Below are 11,017 nucleotides of genomic sequence, written 5' to 3' on the forward strand. Positions count from 1 at the left end.
TGCAGAGAAATATGTGAAGATATTTCAGCAGGTTTTTAGAACTCGCATCAGCCAAAAGTAGCTCAAAATATGCAAAAATCAATATACCACCAAAATTGTCACATTTACAGTAATAGCCTGTAAAAAGATGCTGCAAAGGGTGATGTAATTTGATGAAACGAAGAAACAAGGGGAAAAAATAGCCAAGTACAAGATAAATTAATGGTCATTTTAAGCTATTCAGATTATTTCACTTTGTACAAGAAGTTTTACATTCTGATAATCCAGATTTAGACTTTGCAATAGGGTCTGCAAATCAGACCACAAGTTTTTCCTCTCATGTTATGTTTTTTGTTTTTAAATTGATATTTTGTGTGAATCTATATGATTGAGCAAACAAAGAGTTCATGTGAGTTTTTTTGTAAAGCACTTTCCAACCTCCATTTGGGGCACAATTTGCAGAAGAATCCACCATTTAGCAATGGACAATTCACCATCAAACCCTCATTCCTGAGTATTTATACATTTTCTGTACAATATCGGTTTTATGTCTGGTATGGCATCGCGTTTCGAGTGGAGCATAGAAATTGTACCCCCCCCCTTTTTTTTTTACATGAACACCGTGGGATCTGCAATAGTCATTGGCATATTTGATGTTGGGACTCAAATGATGATGGCTCGTCATCCAGGCACAAGTTGCAATCTCATTCAAGGTCATTGCAATATCTGCTCCCAAGAGAAATTCAGTGTTTACATCTTGCAGCAACTGAAAGATGCAAAAAGCACTCAGAGAATATCATAAGAAATGTAAAAAATTGTCACATTTGGCAGGTTCAGAAGCTGTTGGAACTGACTTTTTTTGGTTAGTTGGACAAAGCATATATGCTATATGTGGATTAGTTTTTGATGGATACGTACACTGTACAGGCAAGCTGTGGAGTTCAGCTAATCATTAGTAAAGGAAGATTCAGAGATCATCACTAACCCATTGAGGATGAGTCCTGAGTATACTCCGGCAAGTGTCTATGGGAAATGCGTGTTTTAGCAAAATCAGCCTGTTCTCGACGGGTTAAAGAAAACAAGGTGTTCTGGTGGGTTCATCTTCTGAGCACTGCAGCCTTCCGTAGTGGTTTGAACATCTTCATAGTGTAATTGTAACTTATAGTGAGGGAGTCCATAAAAGAATATTGGAAAATCTCGTGTTTGATTAAAGGACAAGTCCACCTTCATAGACACATGGATTGAGTGAATGCAGCAATATTGGTAGGACATATCAGTGAGAACTGGAGGAAAAATCAGATGATCTGTTCCAAAGTTATGAATTTTTTAAGTTTCTGCTTAGTCACTGCTGGATGAGAAGACTACTACAGCTTGTGATGTCACATGTGTAGAACAATATAAAGAAAATATAAAGAAAATTCAACATATTTTCACTCTTCTCGCATAATAAAAGAAGGCTTGCCTCTTTCAAAATTCAGGGGGAATAATATTACCTTTAACGTACGTCGATGACAAGTCGAGGAAATGTCTAGGAAATGTGCACTTTTTTTCGAAAAAAAAAAAATATTATTCTACGCATGTGACATCATACACAGTAGTAGTCTTCTCATCCAGCAGTGACTGCGCAGGTACTTTAACCTGTTGAGGACGGTTTGATTTTGCTACAACACGCATTTCCCATAGACACCTGCCCGAGTATACTCTGGACTCGTCCTCAACGGGTTAAAAATTCATAACTTTTGATCGGATTGTCAGATTTTCCCCAAATTGTCGCTGATGTGTTCTACTAATATCGCTGTATTCACTCAATCCACATGTATATGAAGGTGGATTTGTCCTTTAATATCCATGGACAGTATTTCAATTCTGAGTAAAAACAAACAAACAGACAATGACTTACGAGTCTTTATGTTACACATGAGCTTAAAGTGAAAATATATTGAAAAACGGCTACATAGGCAAATTTCAAGTCCACTGCCAGATTGAAGCACATCAGAAGAAAATGTCACTTTCAACTCACTCGACTGGCCTGAGGAAAATTATAGGAAAATGCAAGTTTGACCGTCCTTGGAGATGCCCTTGCGTACCACGAATACTGCGAATTTCACAGCCATGTTTGATGACGTCATAAAACGAAAGGGGAGCACTAGCAAGGGAGCTGGCGGAGTCGATTGAATGCATTACATGTATCATGCATGTAAGTGCTGCACCCATGTGTTTTATACATGTGCGATATTCTCTGTTGTATCTCATTTAAGCTCTGTGATCTTCCGATCTTATGTCTGCATAGATATCATGCCTTCGTGAGGGGATTTGAAGCTAATCTGCAAGAAGAGAAGAAGTAAGGGTAACCCCAGAAAGTTTAGACATGACGTCGGTGTCTTTTGAATATGTAACAAAGAGTGAAACTAGGAAAGAAAAGGGGAGAAGATGCATGACATCGGGAGGAATTCAGACATGTTTTGAATTAATGAATATGGACTTCAAAGTTTGTGTGCCTTTTGCAACCCTGAAAATTAGACTTCTTCTATAAGCTGGTATAGTGTAGAGGTAGGTAAGTCGGGCCTTTCCTCAGAATAATAGAACTGGAAACTTTTTTTTCTTTATGATGGAGGGCAAAGGAATACTGTAGATTTCTAGTGAATATATTTGAACCCCACAAAAGTTACAAACATTATTCTTTGCACAAAAGGGAAGTGTATTCTCAAGTGACATGGGACATAACAGTATTTCCATAAGATTTCATACACAAAAGGGGAAGGTATTATTCTTCATCCTTTCAAAATTTGCCAAAAATTGGCAAAATGGATATAGGACCTTTGAATGTAGTTATTTTTCTGTCTTCTTTCTTTAATCCTTTTTTTTTTCTGTTGCCAAAATTGAATGCAACATGCACTTTTGTAGATGTAACCGGGGCACTCACAAATGAATGAATATAACATTGAGGATTGCCTTCCTTATCTGACCACATCAACAAGCGCCATCAAAGGGGTACAATTCTAAAGGACCTTTCACCCCTGCAGTCCATGTAAAAGAGAGAGAGAAAACAAACAAACACACATACACACACAAAAAAAACCCTAAGTGAATGAACAGAACTGCACTTTTATTTGCATCTCGTGAGTTCTCACCAATGTAGTTCCGATGCAGTGTTCTTCCCACAACAGTGGGACCTCCAATATTGATATGAATCAATGGACTCGTCCCCTCCAAATCGTTTTGTGTGTTTAAAAGCTAATATTCCTACTGATCTCTGTGCATTGTGGTTGATCCCCTGAGATAGAGAGAGAGAGAAAAAAAAGCAAAAAAAAAAAGCCTACAAAAAACCAAAAATTTTCCCAAGAAACTTATTCTCACTTCATCCGAATGACCTGCCATTAAAATCAAGTCAGCCCATTTTATTCTGCATTTTGTCGGATTAAGGTAAGTTTATGATGATATCCCGCTATCATTTGATGCAAAGGAAAGAAATAACTTTATAAATGAAAGGAACAGAAAAATACTCTAACGTTTTGAGTAGTTTGTGAAAGTCCAAATATTTGTATAGTTGTGACAGAAAACCATGAAATCAGTAATTCTTTTCACATTTGTGGTGAAAGAGTGGAACTGTGATGAGGATGGTAATCGATGATGAATTTTGTCAGTAAGCAACTTGTTACAAACTTTTCATTTATTCTTTGAATTTTGAATATCTCTCATTCCCATTTATTTTTTTCATGATTTCATTTTGAGTTGGTGCACGTGTACAAATAGGACAAATAGAGTGTGTCATAATGACATTCACTTTGCTGGTTCTAGCGCAAAGATCAAAACCCCAACAAATGGAAATTCAGAAACTTATCCAATCGTTTAATGGATCAAATTTTAAAGTTAGTCAATGCAGGTAAGGTAAAAGCAGCATTTTGGGAAAGTTTTGCTGCTGATAGATGTTCCCTGTTAATGTCATAAATTGAGTTAGGCTTTATTTGTGCCTTGGTTTACAATGAGTTCACATCTTGTGTAGACTGCTCTGACTGTGCAATACCTGGAAGAGTTTGTGGATCCAAGAATTTTTATGGACTCAAGAGAACGGAGGAGAGGGGTGAAATGAAATAGGGTTGCCCCCATTCCCCAACTGGAAGATCAAAATATCAATTTTATTCTCAAACCTCGGCGATATTGCACTGTGGTGCCGTACTTGCGTGGTTCAGGCAATGTGATTTCTTATTGAGTTAGGTTAGATTGATTTGGGCAATTTAAATTGGGAAGGTCGGATAGCTTCCCAATGCGGTTAGCGCCGAGTCATCATATATCATCAGAGAGACTTCTGTGCTTCGAGAGATAATCAGAATGGATAGTTATCTATGACGAAGGAGGGCGATAGAGAGAGAAAATGAGGATTGCTACAAAGCAAACAAACAAATCAACTGGTAAGAAATTGCTGTCTGTGGTTGTAAAAAGCAATTCCAACTGTAATCGATATGGATTCAAAGTATTGTCATTGATTTCAGTCAGGACTGTCCTACTGTGAAAATGCATTTTCATATCTCTTCTTCTGTGTTGTATGTGCTTACTTTAAAGGTATAACAAAAGCGAGAAATTAATATGTTTGTGTGTGTGTGTGTGTTTGTGTGATAAAGATAAAGATTACTGAAAAACAAAAAGAAAGTGGGCATGCAGAAGCATGTGTGTACAAGTTTGTATGGTTGCATTATTAGTTGGTAACTCACACTCGTGTGCGCGAGCTCGCAAAAGGAGGCAAAGATTGTGACATCTGTCATTTGGTTACATTCTTGCCTTGGCCAGTCGTTATCTACCTGATAGCCATGATTGATGACGTCCCGAAAAGGAACAGCTGAACGTCAGAGCCAGCTTTGCTTTTGCCTGGGCAAGGGGTGCGTTCACATCTGTGAGGTGATGAGCATCTTATGGGCAATATCTTTGTTGGCGCGGATGGCTTATTGATTTGCAGCAGCTACATATAATTGTGTGTGTGTGGTGGTAGGGAGGGGGGTTTTCAGTTACCAGTTGTTCAGAATACTCTGATACAATGGCAGTGTTCATGTAGTTTGCTTGATCATGTGGTAGTTTGAAAGTGAAGATGTAGAAATTACTTTAATGTTTACTGTATTTGAAACATGTGTATTGATGCTATTATAAATTATGTGTCAAAACCAGTGAGAATATAATTGGGAGAAATCCTGTCTGAACTTGATGGAGCAAAAATGAACATCACAAAAAATTTTCCAATTTTGAAATACCGTAAACAACTTTGAAACATTAGATATTGCCTGGCAGACCCCCCTCCACCCCCCAAATATCATTGCTTCATTAAAAGCGCTGTGCAGTAGGGGGTTATTAATAGGTTTATGTTGCAGGTGCGATATGATTCAGAAATGAAAGTGAGTGATTTATGGATTTTCTGTAATTACTGAAGTAGTCCAAGGGAAGCATTCTTACCGTGTGTCTTTCTCTGTATGATGATAAAGATAATTTTTAACATTCTGAAGTTTCATTTTCATAGTATCAGAAGAGTATTTATTGAGAAAGTCAAGTAAAATGTCTCAAGGGAATTGTCTCAATTAGTCACCATTCACTTTGTACACACTTGGTAATTCAGGAAAATTTGGTGTGGTGTGAATGCATTCTCTTTCGTAGTGATAACGGGTAGCCCACCCCGCCCGATACAGAGGACATGTTATCACAGAAGGTATGACGCTCGGCGATACCTCCGATACCGTCAGATGGAGGATTTGAAATGATGGGATGCGGGTTTTCCGTTTGTGACAGGTCTATTTCGGCTTTCGGCCCTTCTGTGATGTGTGTGTTTGTACTGGGGGGCTGCGTCTGTTCTCCTTTTATTAGACGAGAGATACTTTTAATAACATTGACTCTCTGATGAGAAGGGACGATAAATCGCATTCAATTTTTTAGCCTCTCTTTCTCTGACGATGACAACGGTTGGGAGGGATGGCAAGGCCCAAGGGAGGAGTACTTCTTAGGGTCAGCTGGCAGAAGATGTCCTCCATCTTGAAAACAAACACCCCATTAATGCCTGGAATGCCCAGATGTTGTACTTACCGGTGCCCCGTGATGAAATAACATCACCTCCGAAAGAAAAGGACACAAACGCGCACAATGCTTTATATGAACTTCTCAAGAGAGTTAAAGAAGTGATGGTAGACATGTATGAAATGTATACAACTTGTTTATGAAGGGATACAAATTCTGCCTGCACAGGAGGAAGCACAACACGCTCTAAAAGTAACATAGGGGTTGTTTATGCTCATCATAAAAGTATGTTCATCAAAAAAGTAAAGCAATAGCATCAGAAATTTTTATTGAATGCTGTGGCGTCAAGAAAGAAAGGAGATTGGTGAAAATCTGAGAGAAATTAAATAGATGTTCAGACATTGGTAACATTTCAATCTTTGGATGTCGCCCAACGCATCTGTCATTTCGGCTATTTTATCTTGGTCATGTGGCTATTGCCTTTTTTGTGTGGCACATGGCATTTATTTCCCTGGGAACATGATCAACATGATTTTCATGAGTTTGTTTGCAGGATTCCTCTTCCAAATACAAAATGGAACATATTAGGAAAAAACCCTTCTGTAATAAAAATAAAAAGAATATGTAATTAGTGGCATATCAAGTCTAGTGGGGTGTAGTTCAAGAGTGATGGCGTAATCAAACTGAAAACTGAAACCTATCGTTTTTTTCCTAAAGGAAACCATATACTGTATATGCCATATATTTCGTGAGTCAAAATTTTCGCGAATCGGGAATTCCCGACGATTTTGCAAGTGGTTAAATTCGCGATCGTGAAGTCCTACACTGAACAGAGAAGAGTACGTGCGTACATCACATTCACATCGGGATCAGAGTCAATATTTTCGTGTGTCTTTAATTTCGCGAATAGCACCTGACTCACAAAATTTGCGAAAATAAAAACCTCGTGAAATATTCGGCGTATACAGTACATCGTAAGTTTGTTTTGTTACATTTAAATGGTCAAGCGTATATGGTTGTTGCATTTGTTGTTTTGTTTGTTTTTGTGAAAGCTGGTTTGTCCAAGTTTGTGCAGAACTACAGGTTTTTCTCTGACTGTTGTGTTCGAAGCAACCGTTATTTTTAGGATATACTCTCCTTCAATTACACTCTCTTTCAATAACTCCGTCAATTTTGTAAGCATCCCTAGGATGTGTAGTACGTAAGAAGACTTGTGAGAGAATACCAAATCCTGCGATATGATAGGTGCGAGAGTGAAGGATTCTTGAGGAACACATCGTCATCTATCTATTTGCTTCAGCCTGTGAACCACTTTGTAAGGGCAGCTTAAAAAAGCCGGAATGGAAATAGAAATAGTTCAGAATATGACCAGCTGCAGCCGCAAGACATTTAGGTTGACATGGGAGGCACTTTTTCTGACATGTTGAGTATTCGTGTGTTCATTGGCGATGCATTGATATATGAGACATCGCTATGAGACCATTCAGACGCATTTTCCCGTAACATAATAACAGTATCGCTGCATTCACACCACATTCGTCATAATCATAGAGCAGTGGAAGCCTGGTGATATTTGCCCCTGGGGGAGCTCTGCATACTTAATCGTTACGGTGACTGCAAGTTTTAGCAGTTGGGTGTTTTCAAGGCGATGCGTAGCATCAAATGTCACAATGTATGCAAGAGAAAATGTCATATGAATACGCAATCATGCCTAAATGATTCTTGGTGTTTCTGATATACAATGTAAGCATTCACGTGACAGATCTCTGTATAACACGAAAGTAATCAGATACAGTGAAATACAGTGTTTCAATAACAATGTACATCACATATTTTATCAGTTATGTACAGTATTTGTGTGTTGTGAATCGATACGAATAGCCAGTCAGAAGGGGGAATGGAAGCAACCAATTCAGGTTTACACAAGGTGGTATAAAACTGAAATGAGAGACAAGAGGACACGGTTGAGGTACATATATGGGACTAAGGGTAATGTGGCACTGTATTCCCCTCTCATGTATGGGCATACTCCATGTTATGAGTGAGCGTATAATTGAGAGCGAAACCGATATTCGGACTCTTATCTACTCCTTGCCCGGGATTGGAGGCGGTGTCTCAACGAGCACAAATCGCGTATCTGGTGCACCCTGGGGCTCTTGCGTATCGTTCAGTAACGCGAGAATCAACCGCAACGCAGGTATTATTACCCCCCTCCAAATACATATTTGCCACGATGGGACTTGAACAGAAATAAGCTGAATGTTGTGGCTTCGTATGACATGTTTTGATTTAAACACGGCACCACATTCGATTTGTGATTAAAGGGTATCATACACATGACAGTAGAACCGTTCATATTCATTACAGTGGGACCATTCATATTTGATGAAGTAGCCAAAAGATTTGCATGTTTTCACTGTACTAGGAAAATTGAATTGTGGAAAAGGAGTAACGGTGTTCTGATTTGGTCAAGCCCGCAGGCAAGAGATAAAAGATTTGATACATGTTATTTTGACAAACATGGTAGTGCCCTGTTTTATGAAGAGTTAAAATTGATTATAGAGTTAATTTCAACTGTAAATCTGTGTGGTAAGGAAATTTAAAATTGATTTTATCTTCTGATAAAACAGGGTCCTGGTCAATTGTGGTAGAACTTTGGAGTGTTTGCTTAGGATAAGAAAACTATTTGTAATAGAACGACAAAGTAAAAGGTCAAGTAAGGATTGAAACATCTGCATACTATTTCCTACCAACATTTGTAGGCATAGATGTCTGCGATAGTCTCGAAGTTTTCTTCTTCATGTCCTCATTTGTCTCTGTGTTAAATGTAGTTTATTTGTCGTTATATTTCTGTAAATACTGCAAGCATATTTACCATCTGTGTGCAACAAGTACAGAAAACCCCATAGGTTTGCACACAACTGTCCAAAGGCCCCGGCAAATGAAGGGTTAATCAGATATGGCCAAAAAAAAAAAAAGGACAGTTTTAAATAGTTTGGTGAATCCGAAGTTGTAGTTATCATCAGATGTGAGCTGCATGTATTTCAATCCGCAGCTGCTTTATTCGGGGCTAGACTGACATAAATGTACAGTATATTTCATTACTTAGAGAGCGGGCCCACAAGTACGTAGCATGCCAGATAGGCAGAGGTCACCGGGCTTTGCCAGCCACAGCCGTCCCTCCGTCCGATGGTTCCTCGGCGCTCCCCAAGACACGAGGGAACAAAAGATGGCACATATAAAACAGATATCTAGGCAATTGGAACACGGCAAAATGAGCTCTGTGCTCCTCCCATATTGCTTGTGGAAATTTTGAAATCGCGGCAAATGGGATCGGTCCGTCTATAGGGCAACCAGCAGTGAATGAGTATGTGATCTGCCGAGTGCTGTTTTTTTTTTTTTTTTTTCACTTTCTGCTGCTTTTTCTTTTTATTTTCTGGTCATTCATCTTTTTGTGACTCTTTGACTCTGCAAATATTTTCAGATTGTCAATATCAAAGGTGAAATTTTTTCTTTCAGATTTGTGCAAACATAATGTTTGTTTCATAGAAACCCATTTGCGCATCTGGTATCAATTTGCGGTATTTTATGATCACATTTTTTTGTTGTTGACACGTGCACCTTTTGTTGTCATATGGGATGATTTTGAGTGTCATGTGCATATAACTGTTTGTTTTAAGATACAGCCATTGTGCTGTGCTCTCAAAGGTCGAGAACGTGACTTTGTAATTTGTATCAAACTTGGCTAAAGGTGAGTCCAGGTACTTCCTCGTGTACAAAGGGCACTTCACTCATTCGGCAGCTATGAAGCAATGTTTCAAGATGGCTGTCAAAGGTAGTTACTTCCATTGGCAAAGCATTGTGGCAACTGCAGATTAAAGGGATGATATAGTATTGGCGGAAATGAGAATTGGGCTTTTAACTTTTTGCTAGATACCAAGAAAACACTTATGAAATAGTACAGAGCATACAATTCTAAGAGGAATTCAAAGTTTATTTGAGTAAAATCGGTTTTGGAATGGCAGAAATATTAAAAAAAAACAACAACAACAAACAAACAAACAAACAAACAAACCAAAGCAACTGTAATAAAAGGTGGATCCCACCTTTTATTACAATTGCTCTGTTTTGGATATCTCAGCCATTCCCAAGCCAATTTTCATCGAATAAACGTTGAATTCCTTGTGGAATTACATGCTCTTTCATATTTCATGAGAGGTTTTTCATTATCTCACAAAAAAAAAAAAAATCTTAGAAACATAGAAGTTAGGTCTCAACCAAAACTATACAATCCCTTTAATACAGCCAAAATGAAGAATAGAAAATAAAGAATGTGCTTACTCATGTCATTGTAGGGCAATTTGTCAATCAGTTGCAATAAAACAACTTGATGGAAGAATTTCATCAGTTTGAATAGTTATGCAAATTATTGTCAAAGTATGCCTTCTGTCACATTTCTGGCTGATGTCAAAGGAAGGCATCGTCAAAAAAAAAACAACACACACACACACAAATAAAACACAGGCCATATTAGTCAGTAACTTTATTCATGTTTCTTCAGAGACATTTTAGTAAAAAAAGGTGCTCTCTCTCTCTCTAATCAAAGTAGCAAGAAAACATGTGTTGTGCATTCCTCTCTCATCAAATCATTAAATTTCCCCCTTTGCAACATCTTTGGCATCCCATCAAATGATTAAAAGGATTTAGATGATGGGGGGGGGGGTAGGAGGTTATTGAGAGGATGGGGGGGGGGGGGGAGAGGAGTAGGGAAGCTAGAGAGTGGCCTGTGATGAAAATCTCTGACCAGACTGTAAGCAGGTGTCCTTGTTACCAATAGGCCCGAACGGGCCGATGAGATACTGTCTCTCGATCGTCGTCGTGTCCTCCGCAATGCATTGACGACGATGCATGTGATGACCCTAATAAAAGCGCGAAATGGCCTCTCAGTCGGCACTCCGTGGCAACCGCGGTGCATAATTCACCGTCGGGGGAGAGCAGTTGGATTAGCTCGTGGCAAGTAGAAAAGCAGGTGGTCTTATTTTTTTCT

The sequence above is a fragment of the Diadema antillarum genome, unplaced genomic scaffold (genome assembly GCF_040938485.1).
Source record: "Diadema antillarum isolate AM-2024a unplaced genomic scaffold, OU_Dant_1.0 seq00001644_RagTag, whole genome shotgun sequence".
NCBI lineage: Eukaryota > Metazoa > Echinodermata > Echinoidea > Diadematoida > Diadematidae > Diadema > Diadema antillarum.